This window comes from Triticum dicoccoides, chromosome 7B (assembly GCF_002162155.2).
Source record: "Triticum dicoccoides isolate Atlit2015 ecotype Zavitan chromosome 7B, WEW_v2.0, whole genome shotgun sequence".
In the NCBI taxonomy this organism is placed as follows: domain Eukaryota; kingdom Viridiplantae; phylum Streptophyta; class Magnoliopsida; order Poales; family Poaceae; genus Triticum; species Triticum dicoccoides.
Genome location: NC_041393.1, coordinates 149,815,671 through 149,823,815, shown reverse-complemented (window position 1 = coordinate 149,823,815; position 8,145 = coordinate 149,815,671).

Sequence of the window (8,145 nt, the reverse complement as noted above, 5' to 3'; positions counted from 1 at the left end):
GCGTCACTGGTTCAAATGGCTCCTAGTCAGACTCTGACAATTGACATCAGGTACAGTTGACAACACGCCAATGTCAGAAGAGCAAACGGGTCATTAGTCCGGTGTAAGCTTGGAAGGGATTTGCTATACTTCCTTTCTAGTTTATAAGACTTATCTTAAAATTTTCATGTTTCCATTTATAAGTCCTATTTAGGCTGGTCACAATGGGCAAGAACATAAGCTAATAACTTACACACTTCCCTAGACTATGTTACTACCTCCATAGTGGGTAGGAACATCTATGTAGTGTCATGCAAAGATGTATTTATTAGGTTATAGACTCATTGTTTCTTGGAGTGTGTGATGTTCCGGTAACTTAGCTAGTTACCACAAGCACCTCTCTCTTCATTAAATATGTGCCACATAAGCAAAGTTGTATTGGAGTGTGTGATGTTACTCCTAAGTTCCTCCCCATTGTGACCAGCCTTATATGGCTCCTCATCATGCGCTCATATATCAAGGTGCATTAAATCTCTGCATGCGAGGATTAAGGAAAAACTCAATAATGCATGTAAAAGTTCTTGGTTATTTATTGGTCACACATGCATGCATTGCAATCAAATGCATTGATAAACATAATATTGTGAGAAAAACAAGTGCATTAATTGAGTAGTAAAGGAGAGAGTAGTAAACTAGCATTCTAAAATATTTTCTCAAAAAATCAATTGTAAAATATTTATAAAATATTTAGAGGGATGTATTTTCTGAAGCTCTTAGGGGCCTAAACAAGCAGTATTTCGTAAAAACAAATGATAAGGGTATCTCCAACACCAACCCTCAAACTGCCTGCAATCATCGTTTGGACGTATTTTGCAATCCAACGCGAGCCTGTACTGGTCCACAGGTCAGCCCGGACGTGCCTTTTCCTGCTTTGCGGGCGTCCAGGCCACTGCCACGTCCGGTCCTGACTATCCTGGCCCACCAAAAACCCCTCTGGCCCCCGTGCACTTTCCCGCCCGAGAAGGTCAGCGCCGCCCCAGAGCACCAGTGCCACATTTATGTCGGCTCAGAGCAACGCGACCTCTCACGCGCTTCAACATTGAAATGGCGTGCCGGCTGAGAGTGCCTCCCTCGCCAGCTTTGTGGGCTCAACATTGTCGTTTGATTAGCCGCTCAGGCTGCGGAGGTAGAGCTGGAGACTACCGAGGAGGAGCTAAAGACTGCGAAGGCGGAGCTGGAGCTTCATTTCACGGTGCTCACGCCTAGACGAACGCCGACGATCATTTAAATTAGGTTTAGAGTCGGATTTTAGTTAAAATATGTCTAAAATGTAATGAATTTCGTCCAGTTTATATGAAATCCAGTCGGTCTCCGAATTTTTTCCAGTTGGTTCAAATCTTGTTTCAATTGTATACGGGTAGTGTTCGATGGACAACTTTCGCGTTAGTGTCCACGGACAGATGTGGGAGCAAATTTGGGGGTCACCATTGGAGATGCTCTAAACCGATTGTATGTAGCAAGAGAGAGAGAGCAAAGGGACAAATTAACACTGCATGATTCCCATCCGAACACCTCACAGCAAGAGAGAGAGCAAAGAGACAAATTAACATTGCATGATTCCCATCCGAGCACCTCACATGCCACAAAACAATGAGGTGTTCGGATGGGAATCATGCAGTGTTAATTTGTCCCTTTGCTCTCTCTCTCTCTCTTACTACGTACTATCGGTTTAGAGCATTAAACGCATTGGGACCCACATGTTAGAGAAACAAGGGTGTTCGATGGCCTCAGTGCGATCGTAGCTAGTTGCCCGTAAACTATAGAGGAATTTGTTTATAAATATTCTCATAAAGTTTCAGATTTTAAAATATTGTATTGCTATGTTTTCTTGCTGAGATGTAGCGGGGGTGCATCTAGCTGGGTGTAGAAGAACCGCTTTGCTGACTGCTCGCCACAGTTGATGCCAAATGGTGACATGATAGTACGTGAATCAGCCGCCGGTATCTTTTCACATTGCTGCATCCTTTTCTTGGTTGTTGGATCGGACTAGATACAGTTAAAGGCTATTCCCTTATTTAAAGTCGATAGAGGAGAGATGCGACGATTTCCTTATTTATTGTCGACGAAGGAGAGCTGGTGGTTCAACAACCGAGAGAAATTGACCTTTCCTGGACTTTGGCATTGAAGAGATACATATCCATGCAGACCATGCTAAATAGTTTATGCAAGTTCATGTAGATTGTCTTGCTAATGGATGTGAGATTTGGGCAGCCAAGGTGTGGTAGTAGAGCACAGTTCATGTCTATGTTTGGGAGGCATCGAGGAATACGGCGACACACAATACCCCAGATACACGAGGAAATGCTTGGCCTGTCCATGTTGCTCACCGGTTCTGTCCTCTTGCATGCTTGGTGCCAGCTGCAACTCGATCCAGTCATGTGGATGGCACGCGAATCCATCGTGGTTTAGACAATCCCAAACATGCATTTCTGTTTGTGTGTGTACTGATGTGATTAGATGTAGTTCTATAGGAACTAAAAATGTAAGATGCGCACAAAAGATGAGTAGCAACAGAGAGGGAATCAGACCATCTAGAAATTTCCCCAAATGTCTTTGTTCATGTCTCAATCCCCTCCAAAATACAGTAACACCCAAAATCAACAAGTCTAACAACATGGTATTAAAGCAGGTCAATCTTGTGTGATATTACTAGTTTACCACGACGAGTGAGCACGGTGCTGTGACGCCGGGAGCTGCGACTTGTGGAATCGTCACAGTTGTGCACATGGTCAGGGGGGAGCATCCATCGTCGTCGACCCCCAATTGTGTTGTCCGCCGGGCTAGCACACGCGGGACGTCAGATTTGTGTCTGCCGGTGCCTGTTGCATTGCCGATCTTTGAGGCTGCCAGTGCTACTGTACCAGTCGGCCGACCGGATAGCTGGGTATCCAATTGATTGCATGGCTAGCTGATTGATACTGGTACGTGTATCTAGTACATCACCAGGATTTGGCTACGGTGTGGACACTGTGTAGTACTCCCTCCGTTCCAAAATACTTGTCTTTCTAGGCATTTTAAATGGACACAACATATAGATATATGTAGACATATTTTAGAGTGTAGATTCGCTCATTTTGCTCCGTATGTAGTCACTTGTTGAAATCTCTAGAAAGACAAATATTTAGGAACAGAGGGAGTACAAGTACAGTTCAGTCTCTGCATGCTATTAGTACAAGCATACCTTATGGAACTTAAGTCCTTGTGAAACTTATGTGGGATAAAGTTAAAGATAATTCTTTTTTGCTAAGAGTTGACTAGCTGCATGAAATGCTCAGTAAACAATAACATTGACAAATAATCCTCAAAGCCCCCAAGGGTACTCTTGAGACTAACCCGATTAAATTGTTGGGGACAGAAAACTATATTAGTTGGGCGCAGTATGCTTAGTAGTAGTAGTTGTTGTTCTTGTATTCTTATCATTATACTTTTTAAGACCAGAAACAATATGAAATGTCAACTGTTACATTTTTTATAATAAAATCATATGCAGTTACAGTTATACAGTTATCATTTTGGACTTTCTCATTGCAAGTCTAACAATGCCTTGAAATGACTGATGGCAGACTCAAGACCCAAAGAAGTTTACACTTGAGCGTGCTCTGAAGTATCTGATGAATAAAAATGTCAGAAAGTTTGATCGACCAAAGGGGGAAAACTAACAAAAATGTAGAGCCCGTTGAATGGCATGAAGTGATCAGTTGTCATAGATGCAATGTGGAAACTTGCACAAGCTCTAAATAACAAAGGTCAGTGCCAAGCTCGTCACAAAATTCTTTTTTTTTTGGAGCCGAGACCGTAGAACAATCGTTCTACGGTATTTTCTATATTAATAAATCAAATAAGGTACAATTACAAAAGGCTATAAGCAGCCAGATTACAAAGAATCAACCAACACCATTTTTTGGAAACATGGAAGTATTTAGAGATTCTGTTCTATCCAACTGGTAATCAAATCGGCTTTCTTTTGCTTTGCTCGAAGTCTAGTAGTTTCCGGTCCTTCTTTGAGATAATGCTTCCATGATCCATAATTCATCGGAGCCTTTCTGAAGATTTTGTCATTCCTGGCCATCCAGGTGCTCCAATAGCCCATAATCACCACTTCCATCGCAATTTCCTTTGGAATTTCACTGAGTGTGAAAATGATTTCATCATAGGTGGATGTACCTCTATGCTTATCAGGTGCAATTCTGTTCCAGCAGAAACCAACAAATTGACAGTCCCAGAAAAGATGGATGCTTGTTTCCTCAGTAGGCTCAACACAGAGGGCACAATTATAATCCTCTAAGTGCATGTTTCTGCGTTTAATCATATTCCTTGTGCTCTGTCTGTCATGTAGCAATAACCAAAAGTAATTCTTGTGCCTGAGCCTACATGCTTTTTCCAGACCAACTAAAAGATCTCATGTGCTTTACTTGGGCCAGAAATAGCCTTGTACATGCTCATAGAGGAGAATTTCTGAGTGGTGCCAGCCATGATCCAAGAGTCTCTGCCTGATGTGGACTCCCTGGTTGAAATTATGTCTTGAAGTTCATTGAACTGGTTGAAAGCCTGGAGTGACAGAGGTCTATGGAAAATAATACTTAAGTCTTCATGCTGCTGAGCCTGTGATAGAGTGATGTCTGTATTGATAGCAAAAGAGTGAAGCTCAGGGAACAGAGTGCTCAGAGGTATGTTCATCCACTTATCTGACCAGAGCATAATGGTGTCTCCTCTTCCAGCTTTGCACTTTGTATGCTCTTTTAATGTAGGTAACAGTTTCAATATTGATTTCCACCAGAATGAACCAATCAATCTATCTCCAGGTAGACTGTCCTGATAATATGCTTCCCAAATAATATTCACCCATGGTATGTCTTCTCTATTGAAGAACTTCTTCAGAAATTTCATGAGCATGGCTTGATTATGAACCTGAAGATCTAGCACACCCAGACCACCATGGGATTTAGGCAGACACACTTTCTCCCAAGAAATCAATACCAAGCCTCTGTCATGTGATCCATATTTCCTCCAGAAGCAATTCATCAGGTAGGAGTTGATTTGTTTAAGTATAGTCTTTGGGATCATGAGAATACACATGAAAAAGGTTGGCATGCTTGTAAAGAAAAACTTGAGCAAGGTAAGCTTATCTCCATTAGATAACATAGTTGAGCAGCTAAGCAGTCTGTTCTCAATTTTGTTCAACATAGGCAAAAAGAATGAGCAGTCAGTATTTATTCAAGTAGTTATATGCACCTAGCTGCTGCCGATTATTCCGGTAATGCTTTTTGACATTATGGGCCTCCATGCATGAAAGGACAGCTGATCAACTAATAAGCATATAAAACATGTGTACAGGCGCTCATGTCTTTTGAGTTGAATTTCCTGCTGGATTTCTTTTTTGAGGGAAACAGCAGGGCTCTGCTGCGTATTTTTATTGATTTTTTAAAAAATATAGTACAAAGAATAAGGTCTGAAGAAAAAAAAACTATACATCAAAGATACAAACAAAACTAAGGAAAGAAAGAAGAGACAGTAAACAACAAATACAACAACAGCATAGCAAGTTATCTAAAGGATTTGATCCAAGCCTCAAATCCACTGTATTCCTTCCTCTTGACTCTGTAGATGATCTATTTGAGTTCTTCTTTTAGCTTCTTTCTGCATCTGTATATGCTTGGCTGAATGTGTTGGAATATGTGATCATTCCTAGTTGTCCAGATTGCCCAGCAGGTTAGGATGATGATCTCTCGCATATGGTACACTCAGCAGTTGCTTTAGGTTGCTAATTTCCTCCTGAATGCCTGTATGTGCTGGCTACCAGTTGGTGCAAATGTAGCTCCAGCATAATTGTGCAAATTGACAATGAAAGAAAAGGTGATCCCTTGTCTCCAGGGCTTGCAGGTTGCACATGACACAAGTGTAATCCTGCAAAAAGAAACCTTTTCTCTGCAAAGGGCCCTGGTGTTAATCCTGTCATTGAGCAATAACCAAAAGAAAATCGTGTGCTTAAGTTGGCAATAGGTTTTTCATAGCCATTTGATTGCTGGTATGATTTCTGGGGCAATGGTCAAAGTGGCATAGGCTGTGGATACCTTGTATGTTACCTGTCCAGGTGTGAATTGCCAAATGTCTTCGTAACCCCTCGTATAAAAGAGAGTATATACACGCAGACGAGCAACATTTCTCCGTGCTTTATTTTTATGTGGGTCACCGTCGGTAGGTGCATAGAAAATACAGATGACGGACAACTTACCAGATAATATACACCCATAGTTTTCTTCGCCACATCCATTTTGTAGTATTCTTAAGCTGCTAGTGTTAATCATAATATTCTGGGGTCGATTCAAGTGGCCACCCTTATGTTTCTTTGCAAACGTATCCTGCTATGACAAATAATGTAAAATTTAAAGAGAGTTTTGGTGGCTTGGCTTAGAGGTCACTGATTGTTGGTTCATACTACGTGACTTGCAATGGCACTACTCCCTCCGTACCTGTGCATTTATGCATCTTAGGTTGTGTACTGCGACCAAGTCTAAGGAAAAAATGAGAGAACTTGATATTTATTCACTAATTAATACCATTGCATGCAGAGAACTGACCACTGCATGCTATGCTAGGTAGTAAGTCAGTGAAGGCATACACATCCCATGTCCTCTATTGGGTTATTCATTTTTTTTTGTGCTAAGAAATAGAGAACGAGATGGGGAGTTAATGCATCGCGTGTAAGTGTTTTGGGAGTATTTGATTTTCGTAATGTGCCTGCACTAGTATGGAGGGAGTAGCATATTCTTGGGCAAAGGAGAAAGGACTATTGAGTGCTCGCCGCATTTGATGCCAATTGGTGACATGATAGCTCATAAATCATTGCACCATTTTTTCACATTGCTGCATAATTTCCATGGTTGTTGGATACTTGGATTCGACCAGATTCACTTAAAGACTATGCCCTTATTTAAAGATGACAAGGGAGAGCTGGTGGTTCAACAGCCGATGGAAATTAACCTTACCTGGACTTTGTTAGTGAAGAGATGCATATCCATGTATACCATACCAATCAATCATCTTTGCAAGTTCATGTAGATTGTCTTGCTAAAGGATGTGAGATTGGGCAGCCACGGTGTAGTAATAGAGTACATTTCATGTATATGTTTGGGAGGCATCGAGGAATATGGCCATACACAAGCCCCACCATACACAAGGCAGTGCCTGGCCTGTCCATGTTGCTCAGCGCTTCTGTCCTCTTCCACTCTTCGCGGTTGCTGCAGCTCGATCAAATGGAGTAGTTGGCTCACAAATCCTTTGTGTTTTAGATAATGCTAAACCTGTATTACTATTGGTGCATGTACTGATATGATGAGGTAAAGTTCTATCGGAACTAAAAATGTATAGATGCGCATAAAATAAGAGAAGCAACAGAGAGAGCAAGCGGGCATCAGATCCTGGAAATTCTCCCAAAATGTTATTCATGTCTCTCTCTCTCCTCTCAAATCGCAACACGAAAATCCCCAAGTCTCATGATATGGCATTAGAGCAGGTCGATCCTGTGCAATATTACCCCGACTCGAGTGAGCACGGTGCTGTGACGCCGTGAGCTGTAAGTGGTGGTGTCACCGAGAGAGCATCCACCGTCGTTGACCCCCGACTGTGTTGTTCGCCGACCACCCTGCCGCCACCTAAGACCATCGGATTTATGCCTGCTGCCACCTGTTGTGTTGCCGATCTGTGTGGTTACATGTGCATCTGTCGCCATGAAGTTGCTGCGCGTGCTGCTGCTACCTTCTCAAGTACAGTTATTCTTGCTCACTATTAGTAAGTGGTTGTACCATGCCGATATAATGATTCAATGGGATTTTCTTGTTCGATAAAAAGCAAGTGTATCTTACTGAAACTTGAGTCCTTGGTGAAACTTGTGAACTAGTTGTGACTTAGACTGTATGAGAGATAAAATTGAAGACAAGATTTGAGAGACCCTAGTGTTGTCAACCGTGTGAAATGCTCAGAAAAATGTTTCAGCAACAGTAACAGCTACAAGTGATTCCTGAAGCCCTCGAGCATACTCTTGAGCCTAACCTAAATAGATTGTTGGGGCTAGGAAACTATATTAGTTGGCTCGTGCTCGTCCAATTA